Source organism: Odontesthes bonariensis, chromosome 2 (assembly GCF_027942865.1).
Source record: "Odontesthes bonariensis isolate fOdoBon6 chromosome 2, fOdoBon6.hap1, whole genome shotgun sequence".
Taxonomy (NCBI): domain Eukaryota; kingdom Metazoa; phylum Chordata; class Actinopteri; order Atheriniformes; family Atherinopsidae; genus Odontesthes; species Odontesthes bonariensis.
Window position 1 is genome coordinate 38,047,791 of NC_134507.1, and position 17,675 is coordinate 38,065,465.

The window sequence follows — 17,675 nt, forward strand, 5'->3', positions numbered from 1 at the left end:
GCTTCTGAGATAAAACTCTGGCTTTTAGTCTGCGAAAAGAGAGTGAAAGTGAACTCCACTTTGAGATGGCTCTGGGATTGGGCCGACTGGGAGAATTGCTTGAAAAAAACCTCTACACCCAATGAGCGGTCAGAACAAAGCCTCAAGACCCCTAGTCTTTTGCACAGAGTAAAAGACAAAGCAGCCATTGAATAGGGCCCGATTGTTCCTACCTGGTCGGCCGAGGAGCCAGCGTCTCAACCAAGCAAAGCTCACCGTGGGGAAGGTGGCTATGCCAACTAGCCTGATGCACTGCTCCCGCAGTGTCAAATACTCGTACTCTGGTTTCTCTTCATAACGTACAAGTCTTTCGCCTTTTACTAAAGACTTCCGTGGAGAGCAACATTAATGAGTTGTTTCTATTTTTGGAAGGCTTTACCTTTGCGGGTGAAGCCCATTCTGTCTGTGCAAAGGAAATCTTCTTGCTGTGCCAAGTGACTTCTCGGAGTAGAGTCACCTTATTTCTTGAGACCGTGCCCATGTTCAAAGCTGGAGCGCTAAATTGTTGTTGTTTGAATGGTGCTCAGTGGAGCGGGCGGGAGTGCAAAGTTGTACCATCTGAAACGGCTGAAGAGTGCTCACTGCAGCGGGTGGGCGGAGGTGCAAAGTGACGCTTTGTAGGCAAAAAAAGAGCACCGCCACAAGTGCGCATTGTGCCAGGAAGGACTCTCGGACGTGAAACAGTGGAGGGTTATCGCTTCTCGGCCTTTTGGCTAAGATCAAGTGTAGTATCTGTTCTTATCAGTTTAATATCTGATACGTCCTCTATATGAGGACTACATATTAAATGGATTTTTAGGCAAAGGGGTTGAAAAAGGGGCTTGCTCCGTTCACTCCACGCATCGACCCGGTACTGCAGTGCCGCCGGGAACGGTGCACTCTTCCCAACTCTTGTGAAATAACAAAACCAGCGGTACATGGTGGTAGTTTCAGGGAGCCATTGTATTCTGACTTCTAAAATGGAACTATAATCTTTAGAAAAGACGCAGTTTATGAGCACGTCGTGGGATTGAGCTTCCCTGGTTTCTCTGTATGACCATGAACACCAAACTACACACAGAGAACAGAGGAGCTTGACAGACACACACTAAGTTATCTGAGAGTCCCATTTTCAGCTGCAGAGAACAATCACATCAGGGAAGTCGACGTGCAGGCTCAACATCAGCCTCTCAAGCCAACTCTCTGGTAAAATAGGGGCAACGTATGGTTCCAGCACCTATGTAACACATATTTGTCACAGGGACTGTGGCTTACGGCCACACCGCCCTGAACACGCCCGATCTCGTCCGAACTCGGAAGCCAAGCAGGGTCGGGCCTGGTTAGTACTTGGATGGGAGACTGCTTGGGAATACCAGGTGCTGTAAGCATTTTTCTCTCTTCTCTCTGCATGTCTTTTGTTGAAACATCTGTTGATCACCCTGTGATCCATCTTGCTGATCCTGGATCTGCTAAGGTGTCCCAGGTCATGGTTGCCTTTGATCCTCATACATTTAACTTTGTCCTGACAAAGGAGCAGTTCCAAAAAGTCAAACAGGGACTGCCTTTGCATTTGACGCAGTCAAACTGCATGCGCCTGGAGAAGCCAAAAGGCTTACAGCACCTGGTATTCCCAGGCGGTCTCCCCATCCAAGTACTAACCAGGCCCGACTCTGCTTAGCTTCTGAGATAAAACTCTGGCTTTTAGTCTGCGAAAAGAGAGTGAAAGTGAACTCCACTTTGAGATGGCTCTGGGATTGGGCCGACTGGGAGAATTGCTTGAAAAAAACCTCTACACCCAATGAGCGGTCAGAACAAAGCCTCAAGACCCCTAGTCTTTTGCACAGAGTAAAAGACAAAGCAGCCATTGAATAGGGCCCGATTGTTCCTACCTGGTCGGCCGAGGAGCCAGCGTCTCAACCAAGCAAAGCTCACCGTGGGGAAGGTGGCTATGCCAACTAGCCTGATGCACTGCTCCCGCAGTGTCAAATACTCGTACTCTGGTTTCTCTTCATAACGTACAAGTCTTTCGCCTTTTACTAAAGACTTCCGTGGAGAGCAACATTAATGAGTTGTTTCTATTTTTGGAAGGCTTTACCTTTGCGGGTGAAGCCCATTCTGTCTGTGCAAAGGAAATCTTCTTGCTGTGCCAAGTGACTTCTCGGAGTAGAGTCACCTTATTTCTTGAGACCGTGCCCATGTTCAAAGCTGGAGCGCTAAATTGTTGTTGTTTGAATGGTGCTCAGTGGAGCGGGCGGGAGTGCAAAGTTGTACCATCTGAAACGGCTGAAGAGTGCTCACTGCAGCGGGTGGGCGGAGGTGCAAAGTGACGCTTTGTAGGCAAAAAAAGAGCACCGCCACAAGTGCGCATTGTGCCAGGAAGGACTCTCGGACGTGAAACAGTGGAGGGTTATCGCTTCTCGGCCTTTTGGCTAAGATCAAGTGTAGTATCTGTTCTTATCAGTTTAATATCTGATACGTCCTCTATATGAGGACTACATATTAAATGGATTTTTAGGCAAAGGGGTTGAAAAAGGGGCTTGCTCCGTTCACTCCACGCATCGACCCGGTACTGCAGTGCCGCCGGGAACGGTGCACTCTTCCCAACTCTTGTGAAATAACAAAACCAGCGGTACATGGTGGTAGTTTCAGGGAGCCATTGTATTCTGACTTCTAAAATGGAACTATAATCTTTAGAAAAGACGCAGTTTATGAGCACGTCGTGGGATTGAGCTTCCCTGGTTTCTCTGTATGACCATGAACACCAAACTACACACAGAGAACAGAGGAGCTTGACAGACACACACTAAGTTATCTGAGAGTCCCATTTTCAGCTGCAGAGAACAATCACATCAGGGAAGTCGACGTGCAGGCTCAACATCAGCCTCTCAAGCCAACTCTCTGGTAAAATAGGGGCAACGTATGGTTCCAGCACCTATGTAACACATATTTGTCACAGGGACTGTGGCTTACGGCCACACCGCCCTGAACACGCCCGATCTCGTCCGAACTCGGAAGCCAAGCAGGGTCGGGCCTGGTTAGTACTTGGATGGGAGACTGCTTGGGAATACCAGGTGCTGTAAGCATTTTTCTCTCTTCTCTCTGCATGTCTTTTGTTGAAACATCTGTTGATCACCCTGTGATCCATCTTGCTGATCCTGGATCTGCTAAGGTGTCCCAGGTCATGGTTGCCTTTGATCCTCATACATTTAACTTTGTCCTGACAAAGGAGCAGTTCCAAAAAGTCAAACAGGGACTGCCTTTGCATTTGACGCAGTCAAACTGCATGCGCCTGGAGAAGCCAAAAGGCTTACAGCACCTGGTATTCCCAGGCGGTCTCCCCATCCAAGTACTAACCAGGCCCGACTCTGCTTAGCTTCTGAGATAAAACTCTGGCTTTTAGTCTGCGAAAAGAGAGTGAAAGTGAACTCCACTTTGAGATGGCTCTGGGATTGGGCCGACTGGGAGAATTGCTTGAAAAAAACCTCTACACCCAATGAGCGGTCAGAACAAAGCCTCAAGACCCCTAGTCTTTTGCACAGAGTAAAAGACAAAGCAGCCATTGAATAGGGCCCGATTGTTCCTACCTGGTCGGCCGAGGAGCCAGCGTCTCAACCAAGCAAAGCTCACCGTGGGGAAGGTGGCTATGCCAACTAGCCTGATGCACTGCTCCCGCAGTGTCAAATACTCGTACTCTGGTTTCTCTTCATAACGTACAAGTCTTTCGCCTTTTACTAAAGACTTCCGTGGAGAGCAACATTAATGAGTTGTTTCTATTTTTGGAAGGCTTTACCTTTGCGGGTGAAGCCCATTCTGTCTGTGCAAAGGAAATCTTCTTGCTGTGCCAAGTGACTTCTCGGAGTAGAGTCACCTTATTTCTTGAGACCGTGCCCATGTTCAAAGCTGGAGCGCTAAATTGTTGTTGTTTGAATGGTGCTCAGTGGAGCGGGCGGGAGTGCAAAGTTGTACCATCTGAAACGGCTGAAGAGTGCTCACTGCAGCGGGTGGGCGGAGGTGCAAAGTGACGCTTTGTAGGCAAAAAAAGAGCACCGCCACAAGTGCGCATTGTGCCAGGAAGGACTCTCGGACGTGAAACAGTGGAGGGTTATCGCTTCTCGGCCTTTTGGCTAAGATCAAGTGTAGTATCTGTTCTTATCAGTTTAATATCTGATACGTCCTCTATATGAGGACTACATATTAAATGGATTTTTAGGCAAAGGGGTTGAAAAAGGGGCTTGCTCCGTTCACTCCACGCATCGACCCGGTACTGCAGTGCCGCCGGGAACGGTGCACTCTTCCCAACTCTTGTGAAATAACAAAACCAGCGGTACATGGTGGTAGTTTCAGGGAGCCATTGTATTCTGACTTCTAAAATGGAACTATAATCTTTAGAAAAGACGCAGTTTATGAGCACGTCGTGGGATTGAGCTTCCCTGGTTTCTCTGTATGACCATGAACACCAAACTACACACAGAGAACAGAGGAGCTTGACAGACACACACTAAGTTATCTGAGAGTCCCATTTTCAGCTGCAGAGAACAATCACATCAGGGAAGTCGACGTGCAGGCTCAACATCAGCCTCTCAAGCCAACTCTCTGGTAAAATAGGGGCAACGTATGGTTCCAGCACCTATGTAACACATATTTGTCACAGGGACTGTGGCTTACGGCCACACCGCCCTGAACACGCCCGATCTCGTCCGAACTCGGAAGCCAAGCAGGGTCGGGCCTGGTTAGTACTTGGATGGGAGACTGCTTGGGAATACCAGGTGCTGTAAGCATTTTTCTCTCTTCTCTCTGCATGTCTTTTGTTGAAACATCTGTTGATCACCCTGTGATCCATCTTGCTGATCCTGGATCTGCTAAGGTGTCCCAGGTCATGGTTGCCTTTGATCCTCATACATTTAACTTTGTCCTGACAAAGGAGCAGTTCCAAAAAGTCAAACAGGGACTGCCTTTGCATTTGACGCAGTCAAACTGCATGCGCCTGGAGAAGCCAAAAGGCTTACAGCACCTGGTATTCCCAGGCGGTCTCCCCATCCAAGTACTAACCAGGCCCGACTCTGCTTAGCTTCTGAGATAAAACTCTGGCTTTTAGTCTGCGAAAAGAGAGTGAAAGTGAACTCCACTTTGAGATGGCTCTGGGATTGGGCCGACTGGGAGAATTGCTTGAAAAAAACCTCTACACCCAATGAGCGGTCAGAACAAAGCCTCAAGACCCCTAGTCTTTTGCACAGAGTAAAAGACAAAGCAGCCATTGAATAGGGCCCGATTGTTCCTACCTGGTCGGCCGAGGAGCCAGCGTCTCAACCAAGCAAAGCTCACCGTGGGGAAGGTGGCTATGCCAACTAGCCTGATGCACTGCTCCCGCAGTGTCAAATACTCGTACTCTGGTTTCTCTTCATAACGTACAAGTCTTTCGCCTTTTACTAAAGACTTCCGTGGAGAGCAACATTAATGAGTTGTTTCTATTTTTGGAAGGCTTTACCTTTGCGGGTGAAGCCCATTCTGTCTGTGCAAAGGAAATCTTCTTGCTGTGCCAAGTGACTTCTCGGAGTAGAGTCACCTTATTTCTTGAGACCGTGCCCATGTTCAAAGCTGGAGCGCTAAATTGTTGTTGTTTGAATGGTGCTCAGTGGAGCGGGCGGGAGTGCAAAGTTGTACCATCTGAAACGGCTGAAGAGTGCTCACTGCAGCGGGTGGGCGGAGGTGCAAAGTGACGCTTTGTAGGCAAAAAAAGAGCACCGCCACAAGTGCGCATTGTGCCAGGAAGGACTCTCGGACGTGAAACAGTGGAGGGTTATCGCTTCTCGGCCTTTTGGCTAAGATCAAGTGTAGTATCTGTTCTTATCAGTTTAATATCTGATACGTCCTCTATATGAGGACTACATATTAAATGGATTTTTAGGCAAAGGGGTTGAAAAAGGGGCTTGCTCCGTTCACTCCACGCATCGACCCGGTACTGCAGTGCCGCCGGGAACGGTGCACTCTTCCCAACTCTTGTGAAATAACAAAACCAGCGGTACATGGTGGTAGTTTCAGGGAGCCATTGTATTCTGACTTCTAAAATGGAACTATAATCTTTAGAAAAGACGCAGTTTATGAGCACGTCGTGGGATTGAGCTTCCCTGGTTTCTCTGTATGACCATGAACACCAAACTACACACAGAGAACAGAGGAGCTTGACAGACACACACTAAGTTATCTGAGAGTCCCATTTTCAGCTGCAGAGAACAATCACATCAGGGAAGTCGACGTGCAGGCTCAACATCAGCCTCTCAAGCCAACTCTCTGGTAAAATAGGGGCAACGTATGGTTCCAGCACCTATGTAACACATATTTGTCACAGGGACTGTGGCTTACGGCCACACCGCCCTGAACACGCCCGATCTCGTCCGAACTCGGAAGCCAAGCAGGGTCGGGCCTGGTTAGTACTTGGATGGGAGACTGCTTGGGAATACCAGGTGCTGTAAGCATTTTTCTCTCTTCTCTCTTCTCTCTGCATGTCTTTTGTTGAAACATCTGTTGATCACCCTGTGATCCATCTTGCTGATCCTGGATCTGCTAAGGTGTCCCAGGTCATGGTTGCCTTTGATCCTCATACATTTAACTTTGTCCTGACAAAGGAGCAGTTCCAAAAAGTCAAACAGGGACTGCCTTTGCATTTGACGCAGTCAAACTGCATGCGCCTGGAGAAGCCAAAAGGCTTACAGCACCTGGTATTCCCAGGCGGTCTCCCCATCCAAGTACTAACCAGGCCCGACTCTGCTTAGCTTCTGAGATAAAACTCTGGCTTTTAGTCTGCGAAAAGAGAGTGAAAGTGAACTCCACTTTGAGATGGCTCTGGGATTGGGCCGACTGGGAGAATTGCTTGAAAAAAACCTCTACACCCAATGAGCGGTCAGAACAAAGCCTCAAGACCCCTAGTCTTTTGCACAGAGTAAAAGACAAAGCAGCCATTGAATAGGGCCCGATTGTTCCTACCTGGTCGGCCGAGGAGCCAGCGTCTCAACCAAGCAAAGCTCACCGTGGGGAAGGTGGCTATGCCAACTAGCCTGATGCACTGCTCCCGCAGTGTCAAATACTCGTACTCTGGTTTCTCTTCATAACGTACAAGTCTTTCGCCTTTTACTAAAGACTTCCGTGGAGAGCAACATTAATGAGTTGTTTCTATTTTTGGAAGGCTTTACCTTTGCGGGTGAAGCCCATTCTGTCTGTGCAAAGGAAATCTTCTTGCTGTGCCAAGTGACTTCTCGGAGTAGAGTCACCTTATTTCTTGAGACCGTGCCCATGTTCAAAGCTGGAGCGCTAAATTGTTGTTGTTTGAATGGTGCTCAGTGGAGCGGGCGGGAGTGCAAAGTTGTACCATCTGAAACGGCTGAAGAGTGCTCACTGCAGCGGGTGGGCGGAGGTGCAAAGTGACGCTTTGTAGGCAAAAAAAGAGCACCGCCACAAGTGCGCATTGTGCCAGGAAGGACTCTCGGACGTGAAACAGTGGAGGGTTATCGCTTCTCGGCCTTTTGGCTAAGATCAAGTGTAGTATCTGTTCTTATCAGTTTAATATCTGATACGTCCTCTATATGAGGACTACATATTAAATGGATTTTTAGGCAAAGGGGTTGAAAAAGGGGCTTGCTCCGTTCACTCCACGCATCGACCCGGTACTGCAGTGCCGCCGGGAACGGTGCACTCTTCCCAACTCTTGTGAAATAACAAAACCAGCGGTACATGGTGGTAGTTTCAGGGAGCCATTGTATTCTGACTTCTAAAATGGAACTATAATCTTTAGAAAAGACGCAGTTTATGAGCACGTCGTGGGATTGAGCTTCCCTGGTTTCTCTGTATGACCATGAACACCAAACTACACACAGAGAACAGAGGAGCTTGACAGACACACACTAAGTTATCTGAGAGTCCCATTTTCAGCTGCAGAGAACAATCACATCAGGGAAGTCGACGTGCAGGCTCAACATCAGCCTCTCAAGCCAACTCTCTGGTAAAATAGGGGCAACGTATGGTTCCAGCACCTATGTAACACATATTTGTCACAGGGACTGTGGCTTACGGCCACACCGCCCTGAACACGCCCGATCTCGTCCGAACTCGGAAGCCAAGCAGGGTCGGGCCTGGTTAGTACTTGGATGGGAGACTGCTTGGGAATACCAGGTGCTGTAAGCATTTTTCTCTCTTCTCTCTTCTCTCTGCATGTCTTTTGTTGAAACATCTGTTGATCACCCTGTGATCCATCTTGCTGATCCTGGATCTGCTAAGGTGTCCCAGGTCATGGTTGCCTTTGATCCTCATACATTTAACTTTGTCCTGACAAAGGAGCAGTTCCAAAAAGTCAAACAGGGACTGCCTTTGCATTTGACGCAGTCAAACTGCATGCGCCTGGAGAAGCCAAAAGGCTTACAGCACCTGGTATTCCCAGGCGGTCTCCCCATCCAAGTACTAACCAGGCCCGACTCTGCTTAGCTTCTGAGATAAAACTCTGGCTTTTAGTCTGCGAAAAGAGAGTGAAAGTGAACTCCACTTTGAGATGGCTCTGGGATTGGGCCGACTGGGAGAATTGCTTGAAAAAAACCTCTACACCCAATGAGCGGTCAGAACAAAGCCTCAAGACCCCTAGTCTTTTGCACAGAGTAAAAGACAAAGCAGCCATTGAATAGGGCCCGATTGTTCCTACCTGGTCGGCCGAGGAGCCAGCGTCTCAACCAAGCAAAGCTCACCGTGGGGAAGGTGGCTATGCCAACTAGCCTGATGCACTGCTCCCGCAGTGTCAAATACTCGTACTCTGGTTTCTCTTCATAACGTACAAGTCTTTCGCCTTTTACTAAAGACTTCCGTGGAGAGCAACATTAATGAGTTGTTTCTATTTTTGGAAGGCTTTACCTTTGCGGGTGAAGCCCATTCTGTCTGTGCAAAGGAAATCTTCTTGCTGTGCCAAGTGACTTCTCGGAGTAGAGTCACCTTATTTCTTGAGACCGTGCCCATGTTCAAAGCTGGAGCGCTAAATTGTTGTTGTTTGAATGGTGCTCAGTGGAGCGGGCGGGAGTGCAAAGTTGTACCATCTGAAACGGCTGAAGAGTGCTCACTGCAGCGGGTGGGCGGAGGTGCAAAGTGACGCTTTGTAGGCAAAAAAAGAGCACCGCCACAAGTGCGCATTGTGCCAGGAAGGACTCTCGGACGTGAAACAGTGGAGGGTTATCGCTTCTCGGCCTTTTGGCTAAGATCAAGTGTAGTATCTGTTCTTATCAGTTTAATATCTGATACGTCCTCTATATGAGGACTACATATTAAATGGATTTTTAGGCAAAGGGGTTGAAAAAGGGGCTTGCTCCGTTCACTCCACGCATCGACCCGGTACTGCAGTGCCGCCGGGAACGGTGCACTCTTCCCAACTCTTGTGAAATAACAAAACCAGCGGTACATGGTGGTAGTTTCAGGGAGCCATTGTATTCTGACTTCTAAAATGGAACTATAATCTTTAGAAAAGACGCAGTTTATGAGCACGTCGTGGGATTGAGCTTCCCTGGTTTCTCTGTATGACCATGAACACCAAACTACACACAGAGAACAGAGGAGCTTGACAGACACACACTAAGTTATCTGAGAGTCCCATTTTCAGCTGCAGAGAACAATCACATCAGGGAAGTCGACGTGCAGGCTCAACATCAGCCTCTCAAGCCAACTCTCTGGTAAAATAGGGGCAACGTATGGTTCCAGCACCTATGTAACACATATTTGTCACAGGGACTGTGGCTTACGGCCACACCGCCCTGAACACGCCCGATCTCGTCCGAACTCGGAAGCCAAGCAGGGTCGGGCCTGGTTAGTACTTGGATGGGAGACTGCTTGGGAATACCAGGTGCTGTAAGCATTTTTCTCTCTTCTCTCTTCTCTCTGCATGTCTTTTGTTGAAACATCTGTTGATCACCCTGTGATCCATCTTGCTGATCCTGGATCTGCTAAGGTGTCCCAGGTCATGGTTGCCTTTGATCCTCATACATTTAACTTTGTCCTGACAAAGGAGCAGTTCCAAAAAGTCAAACAGGGACTGCCTTTGCATTTGACGCAGTCAAACTGCATGCGCCTGGAGAAGCCAAAAGGCTTACAGCACCTGGTATTCCCAGGCGGTCTCCCCATCCAAGTACTAACCAGGCCCGACTCTGCTTAGCTTCTGAGATAAAACTCTGGCTTTTAGTCTGCGAAAAGAGAGTGAAAGTGAACTCCACTTTGAGATGGCTCTGGGATTGGGCCGACTGGGAGAATTGCTTGAAAAAAACCTCTACACCCAATGAGCGGTCAGAACAAAGCCTCAAGACCCCTAGTCTTTTGCACAGAGTAAAAGACAAAGCAGCCATTGAATAGGGCCCGATTGTTCCTACCTGGTCGGCCGAGGAGCCAGCGTCTCAACCAAGCAAAGCTCACCGTGGGGAAGGTGGCTATGCCAACTAGCCTGATGCACTGCTCCCGCAGTGTCAAATACTCGTACTCTGGTTTCTCTTCATAACGTACAAGTCTTTCGCCTTTTACTAAAGACTTCCGTGGAGAGCAACATTAATGAGTTGTTTCTATTTTTGGAAGGCTTTACCTTTGCGGGTGAAGCCCATTCTGTCTGTGCAAAGGAAATCTTCTTGCTGTGCCAAGTGACTTCTCGGAGTAGAGTCACCTTATTTCTTGAGACCGTGCCCATGTTCAAAGCTGGAGCGCTAAATTGTTGTTGTTTGAATGGTGCTCAGTGGAGCGGGCGGGAGTGCAAAGTTGTACCATCTGAAACGGCTGAAGAGTGCTCACTGCAGCGGGTGGGCGGAGGTGCAAAGTGACGCTTTGTAGGCAAAAAAAGAGCACCGCCACAAGTGCGCATTGTGCCAGGAAGGACTCTCGGACGTGAAACAGTGGAGGGTTATCGCTTCTCGGCCTTTTGGCTAAGATCAAGTGTAGTATCTGTTCTTATCAGTTTAATATCTGATACGTCCTCTATATGAGGACTACATATTAAATGGATTTTTAGGCAAAGGGGTTGAAAAAGGGGCTTGCTCCGTTCACTCCACGCATCGACCCGGTACTGCAGTGCCGCCGGGAACGGTGCACTCTTCCCAACTCTTGTGAAATAACAAAACCAGCGGTACATGGTGGTAGTTTCAGGGAGCCATTGTATTCTGACTTCTAAAATGGAACTATAATCTTTAGAAAAGACGCAGTTTATGAGCACGTCGTGGGATTGAGCTTCCCTGGTTTCTCTGTATGACCATGAACACCAAACTACACACAGAGAACAGAGGAGCTTGACAGACACACACTAAGTTATCTGAGAGTCCCATTTTCAGCTGCAGAGAACAATCACATCAGGGAAGTCGACGTGCAGGCTCAACATCAGCCTCTCAAGCCAACTCTCTGGTAAAATAGGGGCAACGTATGGTTCCAGCACCTATGTAACACATATTTGTCACAGGGACTGTGGCTTACGGCCACACCGCCCTGAACACGCCCGATCTCGTCCGAACTCGGAAGCCAAGCAGGGTCGGGCCTGGTTAGTACTTGGATGGGAGACTGCTTGGGAATACCAGGTGCTGTAAGCATTTTTCTCTCTTCTCTCTGCATGTCTTTTGTTGAAACATCTGTTGATCACCCTGTGATCCATCTTGCTGATCCTGGATCTGCTAAGGTGTCCCAGGTCATGGTTGCCTTTGATCCTCATACATTTAACTTTGTCCTGACAAAGGAGCAGTTCCAAAAAGTCAAACAGGGACTGCCTTTGCATTTGACGCAGTCAAACTGCATGCGCCTGGAGAAGCCAAAAGGCTTACAGCACCTGGTATTCCCAGGCGGTCTCCCCATCCAAGTACTAACCAGGCCCGACTCTGCTTAGCTTCTGAGATAAAACTCTGGCTTTTAGTCTGCGAAAAGAGAGTGAAAGTGAACTCCACTTTGAGATGGCTCTGGGATTGGGCCGACTGGGAGAATTGCTTGAAAAAAACCTCTACACCCAATGAGCGGTCAGAACAAAGCCTCAAGACCCCTAGTCTTTTGCACAGAGTAAAAGACAAAGCAGCCATTGAATAGGGCCCGATTGTTCCTACCTGGTCGGCCGAGGAGCCAGCGTCTCAACCAAGCAAAGCTCACCGTGGGGAAGGTGGCTATGCCAACTAGCCTGATGCACTGCTCCCGCAGTGTCAAATACTCGTACTCTGGTTTCTCTTCATAACGTACAAGTCTTTCGCCTTTTACTAAAGACTTCCGTGGAGAGCAACATTAATGAGTTGTTTCTATTTTTGGAAGGCTTTACCTTTGCGGGTGAAGCCCATTCTGTCTGTGCAAAGGAAATCTTCTTGCTGTGCCAAGTGACTTCTCGGAGTAGAGTCACCTTATTTCTTGAGACCGTGCCCATGTTCAAAGCTGGAGCGCTAAATTGTTGTTGTTTGAATGGTGCTCAGTGGAGCGGGCGGGAGTGCAAAGTTGTACCATCTGAAACGGCTGAAGAGTGCTCACTGCAGCGGGTGGGCGGAGGTGCAAAGTGACGCTTTGTAGGCAAAAAAAGAGCACCGCCACAAGTGCGCATTGTGCCAGGAAGGACTCTCGGACGTGAAACAGTGGAGGGTTATCGCTTCTCGGCCTTTTGGCTAAGATCAAGTGTAGTATCTGTTCTTATCAGTTTAATATCTGATACGTCCTCTATATGAGGACTACATATTAAATGGATTTTTAGGCAAAGGGGTTGAAAAAGGGGCTTGCTCCGTTCACTCCACGCATCGACCCGGTACTGCAGTGCCGCCGGGAACGGTGCACTCTTCCCAACTCTTGTGAAATAACAAAACCAGCGGTACATGGTGGTAGTTTCAGGGAGCCATTGTATTCTGACTTCTAAAATGGAACTATAATCTTTAGAAAAGACGCAGTTTATGAGCACGTCGTGGGATTGAGCTTCCCTGGTTTCTCTGTATGACCATGAACACCAAACTACACACAGAGAACAGAGGAGCTTGACAGACACACACTAAGTTATCTGAGAGTCCCATTTTCAGCTGCAGAGAACAATCACATCAGGGAAGTCGACGTGCAGGCTCAACATCAGCCTCTCAAGCCAACTCTCTGGTAAAATAGGGGCAACGTATGGTTCCAGCACCTATGTAACACATATTTGTCACAGGGACTGTGGCTTACGGCCACACCGCCCTGAACACGCCCGATCTCGTCCGAACTCGGAAGCCAAGCAGGGTCGGGCCTGGTTAGTACTTGGATGGGAGACTGCTTGGGAATACCAGGTGCTGTAAGCATTTTTCTCTCTTCTCTCTTCTCTCTGCATGTCTTTTGTTGAAACATCTGTTGATCACCCTGTGATCCATCTTGCTGATCCTGGATCTGCTAAGGTGTCCCAGGTCATGGTTGCCTTTGATCCTCATACATTTAACTTTGTCCTGACAAAGGAGCAGTTCCAAAAAGTCAAACAGGGACTGCCTTTGCATTTGACGCAGTCAAACTGCATGCGCCTGGAGAAGCCAAAAGGCTTACAGCACCTGGTATTCCCAGGCGGTCTCCCCATCCAAGTACTAACCAGGCCCGACTCTGCTTAGCTTCTGAGATAAAACTCTGGCTTTTAGTCTGCGAAAAGAGAGTGAAAGTGAACTCCACTTTGAGATGGCTCTGGGATTGGGCCGACTGGGAGAATTGCTTGAAAAAAACCTCTACACCCAATGAGCGGTCAGAACAAAGCCTCAAGACCCCTAGTCTTTTGCACAGAGTAAAAGACAAAGCAGCCATTGAATAGGGCCCGATTGTTCCTACCTGGTCGGCCGAGGAGCCAGCGTCTCAACCAAGCAAAGCTCACCGTGGGGAAGGTGGCTATGCCAACTAGCCTGATGCACTGCTCCCGCAGTGTCAAATACTCGTACTCTGGTTTCTCTTCATAACGTACAAGTCTTTCGCCTTTTACTAAAGACTTCCGTGGAGAGCAACGTTAATGAGTTGTTTCTATTTTTGGAAGGCTTTACCTTTGCGGGTGAAGCCCATTCTGTCTGTGCAAAGGAAATCTTCTTGCTGTGCCAAGTGACTTCTCGGAGTAGAGTCACCTTATTTCTTGAGACCGTGCCCATGTTCAAAGCTGGAGCGCTAAATTGTTGTTGTTTGAATGGTGCTCAGTGGAGCGGGCGGGAGTGCAAAGTTGTACCATCTGAAACGGCTGAAGAGTGCTCACTGCAGCGGGTGGGCGGAGGTGCAAAGTGACGCTTTGTAGGCAAAAAAAGAGCACCGCCACAAGTGCGCATTGTGCCAGGAAGGACTCTCGGACGTGAAACAGTGGAGGGTTATCGCTTCTCGGCCTTTTGGCTAAGATCAAGTGTAGTATCTGTTCTTATCAGTTTAATATCTGATACGTCCTCTATATGAGGACTACATATTAAATGGATTTTTAGGCAAAGGGGTTGAAAAAGGGGCTTGCTCCGTTCACTCCACGCATCGACCCGGTACTGCAGTGCCGCCGGGAACGGTGCACTCTTCCCAACTCTTGTGAAATAACAAAACCAGCGGTACATGGTGGTAGTTTCAGGGAGCCATTGTATTCTGACTTCTAAAATGGAACTATAATCTTTAGAAAAGACGCAGTTTATGAGCACGTCGTGGGATTGAGCTTCCCTGGTTTCTCTGTATGACCATGAACACCAAACTACACACAGAGAACAGAGGAGCTTGACAGACACACACTAAGTTATCTGAGAGTCCCATTTTCAGCTGCAGAGAACAATCACATCAGGGAAGTCGACGTGCAGGCTCAACATCAGCCTCTCAAGCCAACTCTCTGGTAAAATAGGGGCAACGTATGGTTCCAGCACCTATGTAACACATATTTGTCACAGGGACTGTGGCTTACGGCCACACCGCCCTGAACACGCCCGATCTCGTCCGAACTCGGAAGCCAAGCAGGGTCGGGCCTGGTTAGTACTTGGATGGGAGACTGCTTGGGAATACCAGGTGCTGTAAGCATTTTTCTCTCTTCTCTCTTCTCTCTGCATGTCTTTTGTTGAAACATCTGTTGATCACCCTGTGATCCATCTTGCTGATCCTGGATCTGCTAAGGTGTCCCAGGTCATGGTTGCCTTTGATCCTCATACATTTAACTTTGTCCTGACAAAGGAGCAGTTCCAAAAAGTCAAACAGGGACTGCCTTTGCATTTGACGCAGTCAAACTGCATGCGCCTGGAGAAGCCAAAAGGCTTACAGCACCTGGTATTCCCAGGCGGTCTCCCCATCCAAGTACTAACCAGGCCCGACTCTGCTTAGCTTCTGAGATAAAACTCTGGCTTTTAGTCTGCGAAAAGAGAGTGAAAGTGAACTCCACTTTGAGATGGCTCTGGGATTGGGCCGACTGGGAGAATTGCTTGAAAAAAACCTCTACACCCAATGAGCGGTCAGAACAAAGCCTCAAGACCCCTAGTCTTTTGCACAGAGTAAAAGACAAAGCAGCCATTGAATAGGGCCCGATTGTTCCTACCTGGTCGGCCGAGGAGCCAGCGTCTCAACCAAGCAAAGCTCACCGTGGGGAAGGTGGCTATGCCAACTAGCCTGATGCACTGCTCCCGCAGTGTCAAATACTCGTACTCTGGTTTCTCTTCATAACGTACAAGTCTTTCGCCTTTTACTAAAGACTTCCGTGGAGAGCAACATTAATGAGTTGTTTCTATTTTTGGAAGGCTTTACCTTTGCGGGTGAAGCCCATTCTGTCTGTGCAAAGGAAATCTTCTTGCTGTGCCAAGTGACTTCTCGGAGTAGAGTCACCTTATTTCTTGAGACCGTGCCCATGTTCAAAGCTGGAGCGCTAAATTGTTGTTGTTTGAATGGTGCTCAGTGGAGCGGGCGGGAGTGCAAAGTTGTACCATCTGAAACGGCTGAAGAGTGCTCACTGCAGCGGGTGGGCGGAGGTGCAAAGTGACGCTTTGTAGGCAAAAAAAGAGCACCGCCACAAGTGCGCATTGTGCCAGGAAGGACTCTCGGACGTGAAACAGTGGAGGGTTATCGCTTCTCGGCCTTTTGGCTAAGATCAAGTGTAGTATCTGTTCTTATCAGTTTAATATCTGATACGTCCTCTATATGAGGACTACATATTAAATGGATTTTTAGGCAAAGGGGTTGAAAAAGGGGCTTGCTCCGTTCACTCCACGCATCGACCCGGTACTGCAGTGCCGCCGGGAACGGTGCACTCTTCCCAACTCTTGTGAAATAACAAAACCAGCGGTACATGGTGGTAGTTTCAGGGAGCCATTGTATTCTGACTTCTAAAATGGAACTATAATCTTTAGAAAAGACGCAGTTTATGAGCACGTCGTGGGATTGAGCTTCCCTGGTTTCTCTGTATGACCATGAACACCAAACTACACACAGAGAACAGAGGAGCTTGACAGACACACACTAAGTTATCTGAGAGTCCCATTTTCAGCTGCAGAGAACAATCACATCAGGGAAGTCGACGTGCAGGCTCAACATCAGCCTCTCAAGCCAACTCTCTGGTAAAATAGGGGCAACGTATGGTTCCAGCACCTATGTAACACATATTTGTCACAGGGACTGTGGCTTACGGCCACACCGCCCTGAACACGCCCGATCTCGTCCGAACTCGGAAGCCAAGCAGGGTCGGGCCTGGTTAGTACTTGGATGGGAGACTGCTTGGGAATACCAGGTGCTGTAAGCATTTTTCTCTCTTCTCTCTTCTCTCTGCATGTCTTTTGTTGAAACATCTGTTGATCACCCTGTGATCCATCTTGCTGATCCTGGATCTGCTAAGGTGTCCCAGGTCATGGTTGCCTTTGATCCTCATACATTTAACTTTGTCCTGACAAAGGAGCAGTTCCAAAAAGTCAAACAGGGACTGCCTTTGCATTTGACGCAGTCAAACTGCATGCGCCTGGAGAAGCCAAAAGGCTTACAGCACCTGGTATTCCCAGGCGGTCTCCCCATCCAAGTACTAACCAGGCCCGACTCTGCTTAGCTTCTGAGATAAAACTCTGGCTTTTAGTCTGCGAAAAGAGAGTGAAAGTGAACTCCACTTTGAGATGGCTCTGGGATTGGGCCGACTGGGAGAATTGCTTGAAAAAAACCTCTACACCCAATGAGCGGTCAGAACAAAGCCTCAAGACCCCTAGTCTTTTGCACAGAGTAAAAGACAAAGCAGCCATTGAATAGGGCCCGATTGTTCCTACCTGGTCGGCCGAGGAGCCAGCGTCTCAACCAAGCAAAGCTCACCGTGGGGAAGGTGGCTATGCCAACTAGCCTGATGCACTGCTCCCGCAGTGTCAAATACTCGTACTCTGGTTTCTCTTCATAACGTACAAGTCTTTCGCCTTTTACTAAAGACTTCCGTGGAGAGCAACATTAATGAGTTGTTTCTATTTTTGGAAGGCTTTACCTTTGCGGGTGAAGCCCATTCTGTCTGTGCAAAGGAAATCTTCTTGCTGTGCCAAGTGACTTCTCGGAGTAGAGTCACCTTATTTCTTGAGACCGTGCCCATGTTCAAAGCTGGAGCGCTAAATTGTTGTTGTTTGAATGGTGCTCAGTGGAGCGGGCGGGAGTGCAAAGTTGTACCATCTGAAACGGCTGAAGAGTGCTCACTGCAGCGGGTGGGCGGAGGTGCAAAGTGACGCTTTGTAGGCAAAAAAAGAGCACCGCCACAA

At 48.6% G+C, this 17,675-nt stretch overlaps 31 non-coding genes across 31 annotated transcripts; all 31 read left to right on the top strand.

The window, feature by feature from the left end:
* Positions 1–315: 315 nt before the first annotated feature.
* On the top strand, positions 316–428 carry LOC142371216 (U5 spliceosomal RNA). The gene has a single exon (XR_012767986.1). It is a non-coding gene; the product is annotated as a U5 spliceosomal RNA (small nuclear RNA).
* Positions 429–732: 304 nt separating this feature from the next.
* LOC142367084 (U2 spliceosomal RNA) lies at positions 733–923 on the top strand. Its single transcript, XR_012767009.1, has one exon. It is a non-coding gene; the product is annotated as a U2 spliceosomal RNA (small nuclear RNA).
* A 364-nt stretch (positions 924–1,287) lies between these two features.
* LOC142375543 (5S ribosomal RNA) lies at positions 1,288–1,406 on the top strand. The gene has a single exon (XR_012768983.1). It is a non-coding gene; the product is annotated as a 5S ribosomal RNA (ribosomal RNA).
* A 604-nt stretch (positions 1,407–2,010) lies between these two features.
* LOC142371222 (U5 spliceosomal RNA) lies at positions 2,011–2,123 on the top strand. The gene has a single exon (XR_012767987.1). It is a non-coding gene; the product is annotated as a U5 spliceosomal RNA (small nuclear RNA).
* Positions 2,124–2,427: 304 nt separating this feature from the next.
* LOC142367089 (U2 spliceosomal RNA) lies at positions 2,428–2,618 on the top strand. The gene has a single exon (XR_012767010.1). It is a non-coding gene; the product is annotated as a U2 spliceosomal RNA (small nuclear RNA).
* A 364-nt stretch (positions 2,619–2,982) lies between these two features.
* Positions 2,983–3,101, top strand: LOC142375547 (5S ribosomal RNA). The gene has a single exon (XR_012768984.1). It is a non-coding gene; the product is annotated as a 5S ribosomal RNA (ribosomal RNA).
* A 604-nt stretch (positions 3,102–3,705) lies between these two features.
* Positions 3,706–3,818, top strand: LOC142371229 (U5 spliceosomal RNA). Its single transcript, XR_012767990.1, has one exon. It is a non-coding gene; the product is annotated as a U5 spliceosomal RNA (small nuclear RNA).
* Positions 3,819–4,122: 304 nt separating this feature from the next.
* On the top strand, positions 4,123–4,313 carry LOC142367096 (U2 spliceosomal RNA). Its single transcript, XR_012767012.1, has one exon. It is a non-coding gene; the product is annotated as a U2 spliceosomal RNA (small nuclear RNA).
* Positions 4,314–4,677: 364 nt separating this feature from the next.
* Positions 4,678–4,796, top strand: LOC142375551 (5S ribosomal RNA). Its single transcript, XR_012768985.1, has one exon. It is a non-coding gene; the product is annotated as a 5S ribosomal RNA (ribosomal RNA).
* A 604-nt stretch (positions 4,797–5,400) lies between these two features.
* LOC142371235 (U5 spliceosomal RNA) lies at positions 5,401–5,513 on the top strand. The gene has a single exon (XR_012767991.1). It is a non-coding gene; the product is annotated as a U5 spliceosomal RNA (small nuclear RNA).
* Positions 5,514–5,817: 304 nt separating this feature from the next.
* LOC142367101 (U2 spliceosomal RNA) lies at positions 5,818–6,008 on the top strand. Its single transcript, XR_012767014.1, has one exon. It is a non-coding gene; the product is annotated as a U2 spliceosomal RNA (small nuclear RNA).
* Positions 6,009–6,372: 364 nt separating this feature from the next.
* Positions 6,373–6,491, top strand: LOC142375555 (5S ribosomal RNA). The gene has a single exon (XR_012768986.1). It is a non-coding gene; the product is annotated as a 5S ribosomal RNA (ribosomal RNA).
* A 611-nt stretch (positions 6,492–7,102) lies between these two features.
* Positions 7,103–7,215, top strand: LOC142371241 (U5 spliceosomal RNA). The gene has a single exon (XR_012767994.1). It is a non-coding gene; the product is annotated as a U5 spliceosomal RNA (small nuclear RNA).
* A 304-nt stretch (positions 7,216–7,519) lies between these two features.
* Positions 7,520–7,710, top strand: LOC142367106 (U2 spliceosomal RNA). Its single transcript, XR_012767015.1, has one exon. It is a non-coding gene; the product is annotated as a U2 spliceosomal RNA (small nuclear RNA).
* A 364-nt stretch (positions 7,711–8,074) lies between these two features.
* Positions 8,075–8,193, top strand: LOC142375565 (5S ribosomal RNA). Its single transcript, XR_012768988.1, has one exon. It is a non-coding gene; the product is annotated as a 5S ribosomal RNA (ribosomal RNA).
* Positions 8,194–8,804: 611 nt separating this feature from the next.
* LOC142371246 (U5 spliceosomal RNA) lies at positions 8,805–8,917 on the top strand. The gene has a single exon (XR_012767996.1). It is a non-coding gene; the product is annotated as a U5 spliceosomal RNA (small nuclear RNA).
* Positions 8,918–9,221: 304 nt separating this feature from the next.
* LOC142367110 (U2 spliceosomal RNA) lies at positions 9,222–9,412 on the top strand. The gene has a single exon (XR_012767016.1). It is a non-coding gene; the product is annotated as a U2 spliceosomal RNA (small nuclear RNA).
* Positions 9,413–9,776: 364 nt separating this feature from the next.
* Positions 9,777–9,895, top strand: LOC142375570 (5S ribosomal RNA). The gene has a single exon (XR_012768989.1). It is a non-coding gene; the product is annotated as a 5S ribosomal RNA (ribosomal RNA).
* Positions 9,896–10,506: 611 nt separating this feature from the next.
* LOC142371250 (U5 spliceosomal RNA) lies at positions 10,507–10,619 on the top strand. The gene has a single exon (XR_012767997.1). It is a non-coding gene; the product is annotated as a U5 spliceosomal RNA (small nuclear RNA).
* Positions 10,620–10,923: 304 nt separating this feature from the next.
* Positions 10,924–11,114, top strand: LOC142367117 (U2 spliceosomal RNA). The gene has a single exon (XR_012767017.1). It is a non-coding gene; the product is annotated as a U2 spliceosomal RNA (small nuclear RNA).
* Positions 11,115–11,478: 364 nt separating this feature from the next.
* On the top strand, positions 11,479–11,597 carry LOC142375575 (5S ribosomal RNA). Its single transcript, XR_012768991.1, has one exon. It is a non-coding gene; the product is annotated as a 5S ribosomal RNA (ribosomal RNA).
* Positions 11,598–12,201: 604 nt separating this feature from the next.
* On the top strand, positions 12,202–12,314 carry LOC142371256 (U5 spliceosomal RNA). The gene has a single exon (XR_012767998.1). It is a non-coding gene; the product is annotated as a U5 spliceosomal RNA (small nuclear RNA).
* Positions 12,315–12,618: 304 nt separating this feature from the next.
* LOC142367123 (U2 spliceosomal RNA) lies at positions 12,619–12,809 on the top strand. The gene has a single exon (XR_012767018.1). It is a non-coding gene; the product is annotated as a U2 spliceosomal RNA (small nuclear RNA).
* Positions 12,810–13,173: 364 nt separating this feature from the next.
* On the top strand, positions 13,174–13,292 carry LOC142375578 (5S ribosomal RNA). Its single transcript, XR_012768992.1, has one exon. It is a non-coding gene; the product is annotated as a 5S ribosomal RNA (ribosomal RNA).
* A 611-nt stretch (positions 13,293–13,903) lies between these two features.
* Positions 13,904–14,016, top strand: LOC142372322 (U5 spliceosomal RNA). Its single transcript, XR_012768216.1, has one exon. It is a non-coding gene; the product is annotated as a U5 spliceosomal RNA (small nuclear RNA).
* A 304-nt stretch (positions 14,017–14,320) lies between these two features.
* Positions 14,321–14,511, top strand: LOC142367129 (U2 spliceosomal RNA). Its single transcript, XR_012767020.1, has one exon. It is a non-coding gene; the product is annotated as a U2 spliceosomal RNA (small nuclear RNA).
* A 364-nt stretch (positions 14,512–14,875) lies between these two features.
* LOC142375584 (5S ribosomal RNA) lies at positions 14,876–14,994 on the top strand. Its single transcript, XR_012768995.1, has one exon. It is a non-coding gene; the product is annotated as a 5S ribosomal RNA (ribosomal RNA).
* A 611-nt stretch (positions 14,995–15,605) lies between these two features.
* LOC142371260 (U5 spliceosomal RNA) lies at positions 15,606–15,718 on the top strand. Its single transcript, XR_012768000.1, has one exon. It is a non-coding gene; the product is annotated as a U5 spliceosomal RNA (small nuclear RNA).
* A 304-nt stretch (positions 15,719–16,022) lies between these two features.
* LOC142367134 (U2 spliceosomal RNA) lies at positions 16,023–16,213 on the top strand. Its single transcript, XR_012767023.1, has one exon. It is a non-coding gene; the product is annotated as a U2 spliceosomal RNA (small nuclear RNA).
* Positions 16,214–16,577: 364 nt separating this feature from the next.
* Positions 16,578–16,696, top strand: LOC142375590 (5S ribosomal RNA). Its single transcript, XR_012768996.1, has one exon. It is a non-coding gene; the product is annotated as a 5S ribosomal RNA (ribosomal RNA).
* Positions 16,697–17,307: 611 nt separating this feature from the next.
* On the top strand, positions 17,308–17,420 carry LOC142371267 (U5 spliceosomal RNA). Its single transcript, XR_012768001.1, has one exon. It is a non-coding gene; the product is annotated as a U5 spliceosomal RNA (small nuclear RNA).
* The last annotated feature ends 255 nt before the right edge of the window (positions 17,421–17,675 follow it).